The sequence below is a fragment of the Heloderma suspectum genome, chromosome 4 (genome assembly GCF_057233095.1).
Source record: "Heloderma suspectum isolate Gila_16-S chromosome 4, 16-S_ref, whole genome shotgun sequence".
In the NCBI taxonomy this organism is placed as follows: Eukaryota; Metazoa; Chordata; class Lepidosauria; order Squamata; family Helodermatidae; genus Heloderma; species Heloderma suspectum.
This window is the reverse complement of record NC_139461.1, coordinates 193,496,139-193,514,113: the sequence shown is the minus strand read 5'-3', so window position 1 is coordinate 193,514,113 and position 17,975 is coordinate 193,496,139.

The following is a 17,975-nucleotide window of genomic DNA, read 5'->3' as shown; positions in this document are numbered from 1 at the left end:
ACAGGACACCCTGGAGAAGATGCTGATGCTAGGGAAAGTGGAAGGCAAAAGGAAGAGGGGCCGACCAAGGGCAAGGTGGATGGATGATATTCTGGAGGTGACGGACTCGACCTTGGGGGAGCTGGGGGTGGCGACGGCCAACAGGAATCTCTGGCGTGGGCTGGTCCATGAGGTCACGAAGAGTTGGAAGCGACTGACTGAATAAACAACAACAATGCTGTATTTAAATTTATTGTTTGAGGGTGTATTGTGCATATGCATTTATATATCTAGTATAAAATATATTACTGATTGTTGAAAGTTTAAGTTTTATTATTATATAACACTATATTTCATCATCATCATCATCATCATTAATATAGGCTACTGGGAATGAACCGTGGACCTGTTTCTTTCTTTGATATAAGATTGATGATATGATATTGAAATGTAAGGTTGTTTATTAAACTGTAAGATTGTTAAGGTTATAGATATAGTTTTTAAAATAGAATGGCATCGGAGTCCGGGGGGTATTGGAGTTTAAACTTAATCCTTTAAAGGGGAGGGAGAGGGGGAGGGAAGGGGAAAGAATTTTCTTTTCTTTTTCTCTACTTCCTTTCCTCCTTTCTTTTCCTTTTTTCTTTTCCTTTTCTTTTTGTTATTGTGGTGTCCTCATTAGAATATTGTATTGCAGGGAAATTGTAGTATTGATCAGGTTGTTGGTATTTTTGGTATTGTTTATTTCATTTATAAAGATAAAATAAATTTAAAAATATTTTTAAAAAAAGGCTGTGGGGTTTTCCCAACTGATGGTTCCTGGTTCACTTATGTAAAATTGTGGATCTTATCCATTAGGTAGGGGGAAGTCAAAAGTAGTTGAATCAAGTGCTATTTATTTGTTTTCTGAAGGACAGAAGACATGCATAGAACTTCACAATATCAGTTAGAAGAGCTGACATGCTTAAATCACCAGATGGATTAATAGAATCTGTCTGCTATGAAATGTGTTTTCCTTTGTCACTTCATGGTGAAAGCTATGTATAAGGAATTGGGTTTTGTATGACAGGTCCAGTATTCATTTGGCAAATCCAGTTGTTCATCATTACCAACTTCAGGCAACACTTCAATGGTATATCCATTATCCACCTTCTTCTTCTCCAGTAACTGTGGCTGCACATTTGGAGAAGGTGGGAGTCAGGTTGATCCTGAGGATAGGACTTCCTTTTCAATCCTTCCTTGTTGACCTAGTTTGGAACTTAATTAATTTGATGGGTCTGCCTAGTTAGCCTTCTAGCAGCCTTTATAGAAGGAAGAAAGGAACGTGTTGCTAGTAGAGAGCTCCGGCTATTCATAAAAATGAAATAAATAAATAAATAAATAAATAAATAATAAATAGTAGTTCGGTCAATAGTTTTTTGACCTCTTGAGGTTTGGCCTGTTCCTGATTGGTTCTGGCTCAGTTTATAAATGGTATTGCAGCATACTCTCATTTGTGACCGAAACTGGCATTTTATGCTGAAACATTCTACATTTTAAAATCTGTGTGTTTATAAAAGAAAGAAAAACAACTTAGAAATTATAGACTTATAAACTAGGGGCCAATGTACATTATGTCCGCTAACGCAATGAAGTCGGTAGACTGTCAAGGTAAATGCCATCGCATTAAAACATGATTATTCACACTCATCCTGTTTCCCCGTTCCAGTACTTCATCGAATGTGTAAGCACGGTTCACACTCGAGTGCTGTGCTCTTTTCCTGCTCTTAAAGAAGGTGGCTCTCACTGGAGGAGCAGTGGCTCTTCCTGTTTCTGCTGATTCCCTGCCCACCATCCCTCTCTTCCTCTATCCCTGTGTGTGTGTAGGGATGGCATGAGCATCCGGTTGGGGTTCTCAATAGCCCAGCGAGAAGGTGCTGGTCTGCCCCCCCCCAGACACCAGTTCCCTCAGCAAGAAGAGGGGAAGAAGGCAGCGCCTCTCATCCTCCCCTCATCATTACTACAGTGGCAGTGGCACAGGAGAGGCTGGTCATTTTCCGTAAGTTTTCCTGGCCTTATGGAAAATTACCACCTTGTCCCTTGCTGCTGCCACTGTAGCAGGTGGGGGTGGAGGGAAGAAGAAGGCACCTATCCTCTTCTCCCCCCCACCTGCTGGAGGCCAGCCTGAGAGGCTGGGGGGTGTCCGCCAGGGCTCTTTTCCCCACGCCAGCCCTTGACAGCCAGCGCAAGGAAAGGGGCGGCGGCGGCGGCACCCCAGCGCTCTCTCTCTGGCCTACTCTAGAGAAGGCCAGAGCAAGAGGCTGGGGGGTGCCTGCCGAGGCACTTTTCCCCATGCCAGCCCTTAACAGCTGGTGTGAGGAAGAGGGATGGTGGTGGCGGCACCCCAGCACTTGGGTTTGGGGGGGGTCTGCTTGCATCTTTGAAGCTTCGAAGACTGTCCTGTTTTTGTCCACCGCTCATGACATGACATTAATATTGTCTACAGACATTTTTACAGACATTTTTATTGATGTTAGTCCATGGATAGTGATGACTGTCTGCCTGGATGTGTGTGTGTGTCTTTCTGATCGGGACAGTGTGCTGTGAGCATGGAGGGGACTGTGAAAAAATTTACAATTGCCTGGGCTTGCCTGGGCAAGTGTGCAGAGAAATCAGGCTGGAAAAGCTACGATTCTTCGAAGATTCAAAGATAACTCCTTAATTTTTTTTTAAAAAAGCCAAAGCAAGGGATAGAAGGAGGTAAAAGTTGGCAATAAAAGTCCTATTCCTGAGGAAGCGATGCTATCAGTAGCCAGAAGACCGCATGGGGGCGTTGAGAGCTGTGATTGGGCGGGAGGGAAATACAAACACCGCCATATAAGGACAGGCGTGGGAGGAAAACTCCACGCCCATATATGGCAATGAAAGCAGAAAAACAGAGCACATGAATGAAATCTACTTGGAAATCATGGAATATCAGGGTAATGAAAGCGATAACAGGACAGCGGGAAATTGCAGTTCCAAAACGAAACAGCGAGAGCGTCGTGTGAAACGAGGGGAACGAAAACCCATCGGAAACGTAAAAAACTGTGAGTGTAGATTGGCCCTAGATGTGTGATTGTTGGTCGTTTATTGTGGTTTGGAATGAGGTGCCATGCGCATTACATCACCTCAGTTTATTCATTGGCTTGATGCTTGTTCTGTTGACTCTGCTGCTTGCCTTGAATTATTATTTCAGTCTTGTCTTTCTGCCAGGCTGTCTGCCCTGGTATGTTGCTGGATCTAATTTTATCTGGCCTCTTCCTCAGCCTTGATCCTACTGAAACATGCTCCTGTCAAAACATACCTGCCTGACCCTGATATTATGGCACTGCTCATGAGCTGTATGAATGCTGAAACAAGGCAGCACTCAATAGCAGAGCTGCAAAATGGTAAAGCACAGGAATCTGTTCCAGGCTGGGATCTGGCAACTATCTTGCAGCAGACTTTGGACACAGCTTTGTTCTGCCTTCCCCATCTCCCTTTTTGTATCAGTAAATTCCAGCCAAATCCCAGATTACTGATTAAAGGCCATAATGGTGGGCCAAACAGGGAATGGTATGCGGGGCTCCCGCAAAGTTAATTGATGTTTTAATTGGAAGCACTTGGGGATTTTAAGGATGCTTCTGTGAAGGCCAAACCTTTGGTGCTAAGATCCTTGCAGACACATGTGGAATGGGATGGTGTACCTTTACGTTTGGGTTTTCATCGCTGGTGCTGTTTTTGTCTGGGAGAAGGGAATGTAGTTATGCATTGGCCATGTTTGCATTTTAAAGACTGAATTATTGTTCTCTTTGCTGTTGTAGAGCAGACCATAATTTTTGGTCCACATACATATAAACTGAAATAGTAATAGCAAAGGAGGCAAAAATTGTCATCTGAAGAGTGCCCCCCCCCCATTTTTCTACAGTTCTACAAAATCTCACCTTTGGTGGTTCTCCTTCACTTGGGCGTTAGTTATGGAAAAAGCCGTGCAAGTGGAAACCATGAATTATTGCTATCTAGGGTACAGCTCTTAAGACTGCGGGTGCAGGGAGATCACATATTTGTATACTCACCCATGTTTTAAAAAAACCCTCTGCCTTTGGAAAGCTAGGATGTCAGGGAGAAGAGCTCTAGCCTAGCTCTCTCTAATGTGAAGGCTTTCTATTTGCAGGGAATTTTGTTTGTTTTGTTTTTTAATATGCGGGAACATTAAAGCATGTGATACCCTCCCTCTCAGCTGCACTTGGAAGTGATACATGATGGGCTAAACCATGTGGCATTTCAGAAGATGTATTTTGGTTCATAGGAGGAAGATTACCTTGCTCCAAGAGGTTCATCTGCCTCCCCCCCACTCCCTTACTATATTCTGGCAAGCTTTTCTCATGGTAAGCAGATGAGGTTTAGGGCTTTTTATCTGCTGGGCCTGTTTTTATATTGTTTGATTTTTATGTTGTTATTTTTATGATGGATTGTGGTACCTTGATTGTTGATAAACCCCCCTGAGTAATACAAAAGCTTTAGAAGGGCAGGATATACATCTTTGAAGAAATAAATGCAATAAATAAGACCAAAGTGGCATGCTGCCTGTAACATTAAAAACAAAAACAAAACTCACCCAGAAAGCAATTTCTTGGTGCTATGTTGTAGTCTGCCTGACCTAAGGCAGAATCCTATGCACATTTAGACAAAAAAGGTCCTGCAGTTCCTAGCAACCCTCCAGGCACCCATGCTGGCTGGGGCATGCTGGGAATTTTAGGACTTTTTTTTCCTGTCTAATCCTGCATAAGACTGTGACCTTAGTTATGGCTATGTAGAACAGAGGTAAGCAACCCAATTGTGTTGGACTACAATTGCCATAATTCCTGAACATTGGCCCTGCTGGCTGAGGCTGATGGGAGCTATAATCCAAAACATCTAGAGGGCGCTGGATTGCCTATCCCTGGGGTAAAATAACAAAGATACACTTGAACACTGGCTCAGGCAGACTTGTGGTCTGCAGCACACCTTGAATGGGTGGTCTGAGGAAATGAGGCAGGGATGGAGCCTGTGGATGCCCCCACCCAGCTCTGATCAAAGCAGGGTTCTGCAAGAAGGTGCACTGCCCCAGGCAAGGAAGCCGCTATTGATTGATTTATTGAATGCTTAATTTATTTAAAGTATTTTTAAATTACTTAAAGTATTTAAAATTGTTTAAATTATTCAAAGTATTTTTATCCCCCTTGTCGGCCAAAAAGGCTCCCTGAGTGGCTTACAGATAGGGTCAGTTCACGTGTCACAATAAGTCATGCTGAAAACAAGCCGCAGTTAATTGCTGGCTAAGCCACACTGCTGACGACAAATGATCGGGCGCTCACTGGCTGGCCATGGTTTGTATCTCCCTTTGTCCTCCTGCCTGCTCCCAGCACGTATCCCAGGGGCCTTGCAGCACAACTCCTGCTGTGATGAGATACTCCCCCCTCCTTTCTCGCCTTGCGAAGCACCTGCGTTGACATATATATGCCTTTTCTTCGGAGTGGAGGGGTGAGGGTTACTTTACTTTTTAGGACAAGATGGCTGAGGGTTTTATTTATTTTATTTTTTTAATACTTAAAAAAAGCCTCCTTGGCTGCTCCTCACAGCCCCTTCCTCTTTGTAGCACAGCTATGCATGTATTCGTGATTGGCTTACCTCTGGATAAATGGTTGCACCTGCAATTTAGTACCATGGCAATTTGGGAGTGTGGGATTTATGCTTTCCCCCTTCCTGTTTTCATGTTGACTCCCCCTGTGGGGGATGGTCAAAAACAGAAAAAAAAGAGACTCACTTCCTCCATTTTTAAACTATTGCCTGGATTTCATGTCATGTGAACCAGGTCATAATCAGTAAAACGAGATGGTCCTTGCCTGCAAGCTTACAGTCTAAAAAGACATGACATACAAGGAAAAGGGAATGGACAGGAAGAGGGAAAAAAATTAATAGTCTTTCGGTGTGGCTGGGAGAATGGCCCTGCTTCCCGGTCTCATCTCCCTCAACACAGCCTGTTCAAATGGCTGCTGTACCTATAGGCCAATAGGTGACATTCCCAACCCCTCTAAAAGCTTCTGAGTCAGGCTATCTCACTGTACCTCTTGCTGACTAGAGGTTTCCTTGTCTCATCCACAACCTCAGCTGCAGAGGAGCTGAGCTTTAGAATGGTGTGCTGCTACTGATATCTGTAATCTGAGGCAGGCATTACTTTAAATCTGTATTTAGCAACTATGTCCTCCCCCCCAATTTTACTCTAGAGTAGCTGCAAGGGGCCTGGTCCGGATCTTAAAAGCCCCCTACAACACACACTAGGGTCCCGATCTGGCTTACCCCCCTGTGGCTACTAAGAGTAAAAATGAAAAAAAGAGACATAGCTGCTAGATATGAATTGAAATTAATGTCTGTTTTGGCCCTGAGAGGCTTATGGGTATGATTCACTGCCAATCACTAAATTCACTTCTTGATGAGCTGTGATGTCTTGTGTAAGATGCTATTTTTCTTTTGCTTAGTGAAACAAAAAGGAAGCTATCCTCTCTTTGTTCCCAAAAGTCTCTCTATATTTGGTTTCTTTTGAAATCCAAGAAGCTAACAGCACAGGCGATGATAACATCTCTGAAGGGATTATGAGCAGTGAGTGAATATTTAGTGCACTGGAATTTTTCACATCTTCTTGTGGCACAATAAAGTCTGCTGTCCCTTTTGTATAGTAAAAAAGACAAGGAAAGATGGTCTCCTAGGGAGATAATTGAAGACGGAGTTTTTATTTTTATTTTTTAATGCTGTCGAATAGACAATGCAGGGAGAAAATTATGCAGTGAACAAAGGAAGAAATGCTGCATGCCACCTTTTTTCCCTTCTCCCTCGCTCCTCTCTGGTTTCAAGTACAGTCTCTACTCTTGTTTTAAGCTTTGATTAGGAAAATATTTGAGTATTGTTACCATGGCGGGGGTGTGTGTGTGTCTCTTCATGGGCCTTAACAGTGTTTTGTGGAATTAAAAAATGAATGTTTTGCTAATGGATTATGGGTGACTTAGAAGTAAAATGGCAGCAGCAGGAGGAGGCAGGGGGACAGCAGGAGGAGGCAGGGGGACATGAGGCAGAGGGTGACTTCTCCATGGGAAAAAAGCAATGATTTCAGGATAAAATACACTTAAGGCACTGTAAGGATTTTTTCACTTCTTTTTCTCAAACCAGTTGGGACCAGATGTGTTCCCCAACCTCTAATTCTCCTCTGGTAACCTTTTGCTTAGAGGCACCTAATCCTTATCAAGACATATGCAGCCTATATCACAAGTCCATACTATGACATTGATTAAATCCTAATCACAAATAAAATACGTTCTACCCCCATATTAGTTTAAACTAGCTCCCTGCAAGCTTCTGCAATACCCTTTTCCTTACTTCCCCCATTGCGTTAGAAGAATTACCCATTCAGTTGCACCAACTCCCTGCCCCTATTCAATCCTTCCCAAAACGTATGAGTTCAGAAGCTAAGTATCCTTTTAGCACAATCCTATACATGTTTAGACAGAAAAAGTCCTTCAGCTCCCAGCATTCCCCAGCCAGCTCTGCTGGGGGACTTTTTTTGTCTAAACATGCATAGGATGTTCAATAATTCTGGAAAGAGTCTAAACTCCTGGTTCAGCAGCTATTTGAATTGTATCTCAGCATTTTGCAACTTAGTTCCCTCCAGATGTTTTGGGCTTCAAGTCCTGTTAGCCCCAACTAGCATGGCCAATGGTCAGGAATATTGGAAGTTGTAGTCCAAAACACTTGGAGGGCACCAGGTTGGGAAAGGCTCTGTATCTAATGTCAAGTAGGAGGACACATAGCTTATTGGCATCGCTTTGCTCATGGAAGTCCCTTGATTTAATCCCTGGCTTCTCCAGTTAAGACTTCCAATTCAGGCCCTAAGACTTTTAGAGAAAGACCTCTGCCCAAGACTCTGACTGCCAATGGCTTTCTAGGACAGACTGAACTACATATGTACATTCAGACAACTGGTCCATGGCAGTTCCATGAAATCAGGGATGGAGAGTGTATGGCTCTCCAGATGTTGTTGGTCTGCAACTCCCATCATGCCACACTATTGACTATGCAGGCTAGGGCTGATGGGACTTGCCTTAGAATAACAAGTGGTGGGTCACACACTCTCCATACCTACATAAAATGCTTGTGTTGTTTCATCAACGTTCAAAAGGCTCTTTATTCAAAGCAGTTACAGACAAGAACTTCTGGTGCTCCATAGGAGATCTACTAAGATCTACTAAGTTAACCTGGAGATCTACTAAGGTGTCTCTGGATTCATTTATTCAAACCAGGGACTGGTAGCAACTGTTAGAAATAGTCTGTGCTTGCAAAGGAAGGTTGCAATCCTAGCCACCTTTGAGCATATGCATCTGAAAAGGCTTGGAGGACACCAGTTTGGATGGCTTTAAAAGGGGGATAGACAAACTCCTGGAGGAAAAGGCTATCAATGGCTACTAGTCTTGATGGCTATGTGCTACCTCCGGTACCAGAGGCGGTAAGCCTATGTACAGCAGTTGCTGGGGATCATGGGTGGGAGGCTGCTGTTGCACTCATGTCCTGCTTGTGGGTTTCCTGTTGACAGCTGGTTGGCCACTGTGTGAACAGAATGCTGGACTAGATGGACTCTTGGTCTGATCCAGCATGGCTCTTATGTCCTTATGTCCCTATGACAAAGTGTTTAGGTTCAAAAAGTTCATAAGCAGGTTCATAAGGTTTATAAGCAGTTCATAAGGTTCATAAGGTTGGGGGTGTGAAAAGGCAGCCCTTGTTGATTTTTGAGAGTCAATTCAAAATGTATCTATTCCATGCAGAAGCACAGGATACAGTTGGGGTGGGGTGGGGCTATACTACTTCAGGTTGCACATGTGAGATCATGTTTTGAATGCTTCACCTGTTAGGCTGGTGGGGACATGGGCTAGGGCCTTTTCTGTGGCAGTACCCTGTTTGTGGAACTCCCCTCCTAAGGAGGTCAAATTGGTCATCTTTGCTTTGCTTTAGGTGAGCTGTAAATACTATTTTTGTTTAGGCTGGCTTTTGATTGGTTTTTAATAGTTTTATTCTGCAGTTCAGATGTTTTAAAGATGGTTTGAGCTCTTCTTAATTTGATTATTTGTATGAGATTATTTTTAATGTTGTATATTTCTTTGGGCACTCTTTGGGGGTAGAAGGGTGATTTATAAATATTTTAATAATATTTTTGTAACCCTGTAGTGGACAGCCTGCATTTCAAAGAGAAACATTCAAGCTTTACCTATTGTGCAGTCCTCTATCAGAAGCCGAAGTAGTAGTACACTCCTTCCAGGACTGTACTGTATGCTTCTTCCACGTGTTTAAACTGGACTTCAAAGTGACAATTATGCACTTTGGTATAGTGTTCAAGGAGATTATGAAGTCTAGCATGCAGCCTGAAGGTGCTACTATTTGTGTACTTTGGGATCTGAAAAGGAACCATTTTAAGGGATGTAGAGGGGGAGCAGATAATATTTAGATCAGAAATCTTTGTTTTAGGACACACGGTAGCCAATATTTTCAACAAACCACAACTGCATTATTGATTAGATCAAAAGTGCACAATGCTATTTAAAAATTATCTAGCAAGCCCATACAAACTTAATGCATTAATTTTACATCATCTGGGGAAACCAAAAGGAAATTGAGTTGGGCATTCTTGGCATGAAAATGTGTTTTTTTAAGCCTGTAATGGATAAATGGCTTGAGTTTCACTATATATGCAGCCTCATGTAGCAAAATGCATAAGCCCAGCCTTCCCAATTTTGGACTACAACTTCCAACATCCATGTCTATTGGCCATGCTGACTGGGCCTGGTGGGAATTGTAGCCCCAAACATCTGGAGGATACCAGGTTGGGGAAGGGCACCTTAACCCTTTGCCACATTATTACTAAAGTTGTTCAGCCGCTTAAACCAATTATTCTGATCTGCTTATCTTGTAAACAAAATAATTTTTTGTTTAGCTGATGCCATGAACTTTTTCAGAAGATAAAAGAAGGAAGGTGGGGCTCTTAAGGAGGCAAGAGATCCTTAAGGAGTTGCTCAGGGGGTCCAGGTCAATGGTGGAATGCTAACACCTCAGCTAAGTCATCTGAGCCCATATGCCATATAAGGTGTATGAGTGCCTTATGATCAGAAGCTCTAGAAATCCACAGAAAAATTCTGCAAATAAATCTGGCAAATGAACATGAGTGTGGTTCATTTGCTTTTCCTGCTTTGTAGAAAGGCAGAGTGGGTTTATTTTTCACCGAATGTGGGTCCTGTTCCAGGCTGGCTCCTGCAGGGGGCAGACTTGTCAAGCACAGCAAGAAACCAGGATAGGCTACAGGTGCTCAGGACTAGAGATAGGGGAGGAAATCCTTCCGTTCGCATTTTACTGCAAACCTACCCACTGCGTGAACTGAAACTTAGTTATCCTTTGAAATTCACGCTTCTCCAGATTTTGCAATAGGGTTTTCCAGTGTAAGAAATTCATACGAAAATGTGTACGTTACGGAAAATAACATTAAAAATGCATTATATTAGGAAAAACGCTTGCAAAAAATGTTTATATCAGCCCATAACACATGTATTAGGAGAAACGTACATAAAAATGATTATGCATTTTCATGCAAATATGTTTTTAAAAACTTCTCGAAGTTTGGGAGGAACTGAAGTTAAGACTGGAGAAATTCTCAAAGTCTGAGACAAACCAAATTTAAGATTTAGAGAAATGAGAAACTGAAAGAAGCAGAAAGTGATGGATTCATTCATTCCTAGTCAGGACTATGGACAGCTCACAGTGAGAGCTCCTTATTATGTATGAAGTCACTCAGGCTGCCGCTGGACAAACTTAGAAAGCACGGCCCCAGCAACAGCCTTCTGCCAATTTAAGTAGTCCTGCAGACAGGTGGGGATTTCAAGCTCCACCTCCTCAGAGAAAAAAGGATTGGGTTTAACAGCCCTATACTTTATTCTGAAGTTGCCTGCTCTGACGGGGCTGGAAAGCTTACTGTTGCCCCTGAATGTGATGTGGTAGTGGAGTAATGCCTTTCAAAGCTGCGGATGGTTCTAGGGAATGAGCAGCGGTGGTGGTGGTGGGGAGGGGAGGAAGAGCTATATCCTCAATCAGAGATGGTAAAGGCATCCTCTGGGCCCATAGAGCTCCCCTTCTGTGGGAGTTTCTGGAATAGTGGTTAGTTTGGCAGCTGTCTCCGGGGATGATTCCTAAACCCAGTCATCACCATCCGTCGTGTAACTGGAACTCTCCTCTGATAGCAAAGGGTCTGAGCCCTGGGTCATGACCATTCATCTAGGGATCATGAGCAGTTGGGAGGCCAGATGAAGATATGTCTACCTAATCACTGCTGCATCCAACCAGATGCACCTTATTTTTCTCAATCTAGCAAAAACATCTGATATACTTTCAGAATTTACTCTTCAACCATGAGTTTTAGGAACCTGATTTTTAAAAGGTCACGCATAATCTTAGGATTAGATGCCACATTCCACTCTGGCTAGTCTCCTGACAGCAAGAAAACAGGAACTATTTGTCCTGCAGATATTCTACACTTTATAGTTTGGTATTAGTTATGCGCTGAGAATTTGAAAGCCTGGTATTGGAACAGGGGAGCCTGGTATGATACCTAGTTTTGATCTTTCATATAGAACAATTTAGAAAATTTGATATTCATGGTTGATAGTTGGTTTTCAGCATTTGATATTCCCATGAAAGAGAATTGGAGCCTAGAGCATGGGCTCTTGGGGACAAACATATTAAAATCAGAAACTTGGACCTACAAACTTTTTTTTTTTTGGTATGGAGGTCGTTTTGAATTGCTCCCCTTTGCCCACTGTCTCCATCTATCCACACTACTTATCTGTAGCAAGTCACTGCTCACAGAAGCCAGATGTGTGCTTGCAGAGGGGTATATGGATTCCTTCTCCGTTGGATAGGTCATTGCTGATTAATGTCTTGCTGTGTGGAGACTGCTACTCCTCCATAGGTAGCAACGTAAAGCAGGCTCCACAGGTCTGGCCTTTTTGTGCATTGGCCCTCCGATTTCCCCATCAACTGTTCTCAGGCAAGACACAATTCTTCCTGAAGAGGGGTAATGTTTGTAAAGTCTATCATGCCAGTAAGTCTTTACAGAAGAACTTTGAGTAGAAGGTGATTGTCTGCAGATGGGTTGAACAGATGTGTGCCAAAAGGAGCCCTTCTTTTTCTTTCCCCTAATTGATCAAAGTTGATGTGCTAGCTTTTCCAATATTGGCTATGGTTTTGGTACCATTAGGTGAAATCTAACATCATGTGAGTGGATTTCTGCTTGCACAGCAGGACTTTCCTCTCCTCTGGCTGCAGCCTCCCTGTCCCCCCAAATCTGACCCCCAAATTCTCCAGAGCAGATTTTGAAGGTGAATAAAGGGCTGTGCCCCTTCCCTCTTCCACTGATGGGAGCCGTTCCTTTGGTAGAAGGGATTAACTGGATGCCACCCCTTCTTCTATAGTGGGCTGGCCTGAGGACTTCTGTTGCTCTTTCCATCCTTGCCACCATCAGGAGAAAAATAACAAGTTCCTTTGCAAAACATCTTTGTTGTCTCCCTCAAATGGGGATAGCAAAATCAGCATCAGCAGTCCATTTAATAGATCTCAGATTTCTGAGGAGACTAGTTCCCAAACATCATCTACCATTTGGCACCCCATCGCCACCACAATGAGGGCATTGTCACTCATTCTGTGATTTTATGGGTCAAAGAACCAGCAATGCAGTTAATGAACTCAAGACAGGTGCAGACTCACCTAAACATCCTTGATTAACCACTCAGGGAGCACCCTGTGATTGAAACAAGCAACAATAGTGATCTGAAATGGCACCCTAGTCAAATATATTCCCCACCCCCAATATCCACAAGTTGGGGACATAATTTGTGGTATTCTCAGGGCCGGCCCTACCATAAGGCAGAGTAAGGCAATTGCTGCAGGTAGCAGATAGTGGGAGACAGCAGTGGTAGCCTCCTGGCTGTTCCTTCTAAACTCCCCAGCTCTTCCCCACTGTTGAAGGACAGAGCTGTGCTCCCTAAACTAGCCTGCTGCCTCAGGTGTGGTGAAGATGTTATCTCATTGCCAGTGTTGTAGTAAGAGTCAACTATCAGTCCAACTGGCTTCTGAACATGGAATGAGGAGAGGGTGCCGTTTTGTTCTCCTCAGGCAACAAAATGTTTTGGGCCTGCCCTGAATAAACTGAATATTAATGGATTTTAAATTTTCTCTTCCATCTTTCCATCTTGTTTCAAGTACACCAAGGTTTTAAAGGATCTGCTGTTTACTGCTGCTTTGCACTTCACTGTATTTGCACCCAGGCATAAATCCGCAGAAACTGTATCCACAGTTCCTCTGGCACACAGCAGTTGCACTCTTCAACCGCAAACTTGCTGGTTCAAGACCTCAGCTGACACCACTGACAGCCCTTTCCATTTGCCCTGGCCTTTGGCTGACCTAGTTCTATTTTGGATTACTGCTAGTCTTCAGGGAAAAAGAAACCATTTGCCTTTATAGTTCATGACAGGAGTCACAAAGCAAGATAAGCACATCAATAAATTCTACATCCCTATGTTTGCAGCTTTTGGCTTGAACAATAAGGGTGAAAGTACGTCTATACTGAATGTATGTACATGGTATGTATATACTGAAGAGGAAGGCTGAGTGAATTCTGAAGGACTCACCTAATGAAGGAATGCAAATGGCTTTAGCCAGGCCACCATGTTGTTTAGAAATCTTATATTCCTGGAAGATGGGAAGTGATGCTGCGGTATAGTGTGTTGGTATAGGACAGTGGGGTTTATGGGGTTTATGGGGTGAGCCTGGATCAATCAGTCCCTCTCTCTACCTCACAGGGTTGTTGTGAAGATTAAATGAGGTGGTGGTGATGCTGGGAGGACCCCATATATAGTTGCCCTGAACTCCTTGGATAAAAGGCAGGATAAATATGCAGTAAATGGATTTCCCTGTGTTGCCAATATTCTGATACTGACAATTGCTGCTAATAAGGTCCTTTTTGGCACAATCCAATGGATCGGTCCTGCAGTCTTGGGAGTTCTGAGGCTGCAGGCCTGTGTATACTTACACATTTTTTCTCTCTCTCATTACAGCAGCTCAAAAGGGGGCCAGTACGATGATGCAAATAGTAGCAGCTGTATGGGCATCCCCCATGCGGAGGTGCCAGTTTATACAACTGGCACCTCCACATGAACCCAGCTGGGTTGCAAGCCTGCCAGCAGCCCTGCATCTGCTCTGGGCAATCACTTTCAGGTCAAGAAACATCGGAGCGGCGCCAATGCGTAAGGCTGCATCCACCAATTCCAGCTAGGGCCTGCAGCCATGCACTTCCTTGGGAACGTGACTCCAGCACATGTATAATCCATAAACCATAAAGGGTTTGTGTATGTATCTAGAGATCAGGGGGGAAAAAAACATCCCCATGAGCCTACACTGCCAGAGGAAGCAATCTTTGCAGATATAAGAAAAAGCATTTCAATGAATGACCAATGCGATTTTATCTTCCAGAGATTCAGGGCTCGATTCGGTGCTCTTATTGCACCACTGAAAATTGGAAACAACCCTGCAGAAGGTAGGCAAGATACATGGCTTTGAAGAGTGAGATGGGATTCAGAGCCTGAGTATTTGAGAGTAAACTATAGAAGGCCATATATGGGGGGGGGGGAGGCCAGAGGACTCTTGCAGCATTTGATGTCCTTGGTGTTGCTCAGCGCCTGAGGCAAAATCGTTTATTCATCATTCAGTATGTAAACTTTTACTGACACTTTACAGTTAGAAGGGGAAATGAGCCATTGAGATTTTGCAGCTTTGTCCAGAGCTGAATATGAAATGTTGAGGAGGGCAAATACAAGAAAAAATTGTTTAGGGCTTGTATGCGTGCGTGTGTGTGTGTGCGTGTGTGTGTGCATGCACACATATGAGCATGTGTTTTGGGGGGGTTTATATAATCTTAGCTATGTTATCAAGTGATCGCTATACCAGTATCTTGGCAGAGGACTGTGTTAGCATATGTAATCTATCACAATTGCACCCTAGCATGCAAGTGTACATGTGGAACTGACGGGCAGATACAAGTATTGATCTTGGGCTTAGAGATGAGGTGTGCCATAGAGAGGCTGCACTTTATTATTGTATTAATTAATCAAATCATTTTTATCCTGAACTTCAACTAGAAAAGGCTCCCGAAGCAGCTTAAAAAGATTAGCTATAAGATAGTCCCAGCTTTTAGGCTTATAATTTAAAAGACATGACACAAAAGGAAAGGGGATTGGGAGGGAGGAGGAAAAATCAAGCTTAGGCTCTAGCTCTTAATTAAAAGATTCAAATAAGTGGGGTTTTTTTTCTGGCAGAGAAGAACAAAGCCAGTTCTTTGCAGCTGCTCCTTCTCTGGCTGATGTGTGGGCCAAGCTTGGTCTCCTTTTTGCAAGAGTGCTCTTCCTGGGAGGCAGGGTCCCCTGGCTGATGTCAGAAGCCAGTGTGCACTTCTCTTCTGCTCTCCAGTCTCAGGGCAAGTGTCAGTTGGAGCAGAGTGCTCTTTCTGGCAGCGAGGGGGGGGGGAACCAGCTCCCTGCAACTGGTCCTTCTCTAGCTGATGGGTCTGCAAGGTCAGTCTCCTCTTGCCTTGATGTTATCCTTAGGAGGCAGCAGCCTCCCAGGTGCCCAAGGACCACTGACTGGGGCCAGTTTTAAAGTACGTGTTGGGTGGGGTATGCCTCCCACTGCTCACAGTGACACACTGGCTGTCTGCTTTACTGCAAACTGGTGCCAGCATGCCGGCTGTTATTGTGCCACCTGCTTGTCTGAAGCTTCTGTCCAGTCCCTCTCTTGTTTCTCCCAGGAGTCAGGCAGTGATGTCATTTGAGGAACTGTGGATGGGGAAAGGCCTTTTCTGCAAGGGTGCCCTGGGAAAGGGATCCCCAGAAAGCAGTGTCATGCATATGGGCTGTCTCGAGCAATGCAGAGGAGGATCACCCTGGCTGATAATAAAAGCCAGTGTGAACTTCTGCTCTCCAGTCCCAGCGGTTATCCACTTATGCCAAGGGGATATTAGCTATTAAACACAGACTAATACTAATAAGAATTTGTAATAATGTTCATATATTACCATATATTTTACACACACACACACACACACACACCCCTTTGAAATAGAATGGAGAAGCTGGCTAGAATAACCCACTTAAGGTTAGACTGGCATATATAGCCAGGAATTAGCGGAGAAAGAGAATGATGGAGGGGAGGAAGCTACAGTTGTTGAATAAGGTAACCGTGAGGGCACTAGGGATTTGGCAGGTGATGGGGGACTGGGATTCTGCTATGGAGAACTGGGCAGGGGAGGCTTCTGTTACAAACAAATGGTTGGGCTAAATGGTGGGCAACATGCGGCCACTTTGCCCCCCGGAAGCTATCAGGGCCACATCCCTCCCGTGCCACAGAAATTGCTATGGTGGTGGCCATCCCGCTCCCACAATTCTGTGAGAAATAGGGATGGCGGAGAATTCCACCATGGACTCCAATGAGGCTGGATTCTTTAGAATCCGGCCCCCCAGAGTCCGTGGCAGAATGGAAGACTTACCCCCGCTTCCATGCGGAATCCTCTTCAGCCAGATCCTCCGGCTCGGATTGCCAGCGATACAGCCAGCATGCTGTATCGCTGGCTGAAGGGGACATACTCCAGCCGCAAATGGAATCTGGGATGCCATTTGCGGCTGTAAAGGCCTTAGTTTAAAGTAAATGCAGCCATTTACGCAGTACATCACATCCCCTTCAGCCAGTGATATGGCATGGCGGCCGTATCACTGGCTCTTTGGAGCCGGCTGGCGGCTCTGTGGAATTGCCACAGAGTGGAGCTGGCCAGCAAGGATTCCGGGGGGGAGGAACAGATTGCCTCCCCCCTCGGCAGACCCCCAGCGGAAGGCAAGGTAAGGGATTCGTACATCCCTAGTGAGAAAACAAAGTGCGTGGGGAGCACACACCTTGTTTGGAAGCAGAATTGCACTACCAGAACCCTTCCAGGAGTGCGATTCTGCTTGTAAACAAGCACACTTTGTGTACACCTTGTTTCTGTCCAAAATCATGGTGGTGGGGACTGCTTGCTACCACCACCACTGCAATTTCAGTGATGGTGGCAGCAATTTTGGTGGTGGGGAGAGGTTCAACCTTTGACCCCCAGATGTTGCCCCCCCCGGGCAAGATGGACCCTAGGTTTGATCCAACAAGACAGTTCTGATGCTGTTATTAGGACAGTGCATGCACAATGTGGTGATGTTCAGGGCACTCCCCTGAGCTCAGATGGCAAGGTACAGGAGGCAGATGACGTGTCCAAGCTGCAGCCATGACTATCCACTACTTTATCTGAGGATTTTTTGGCATTGTATCTATCTATCTATATCTTGGGTGTGTGTGTCGATTAGGCCCCAGGATCCTCAGCCCCCCCTCCCCCCGCAGCATCCTATCTAGCCATGTCTCACCTCAGTTAATTGGGTTGATTGCCAATAGCTACAGGCTACCATCCCAGCAGATGCGGTCGTTCACCTTTCTCCAATTCTTGCTGCATGTTTACTCAGTTAATCAAGCCAGAAGAAACTAGCGGGGAGTCAGGAGGATGCTGGGCAATTGTGACCTTCTCCATCACCCTTACTATTGCTCCGTGGACAATGCCACGGACAACATGATACTGTTGCCCTGGTGGCGTATTGTAGGGGAGAATCCACTGTTCCCTTTCCCAGTGTGTGTCCCATCATGAAGACATCTGTGGAAAATAATGAATGGAGGGTAGGTGCCTATCATCTGAATAGCTGAGGACAGAAACCCTATTCACTTTTTAAAAATCTCGCCATATGTAGCACTGGTCTCGTACCCCCTGGACTTCCAGTGGATGGAGCTAGCACCATGTATGATATTGGGGATGGGGT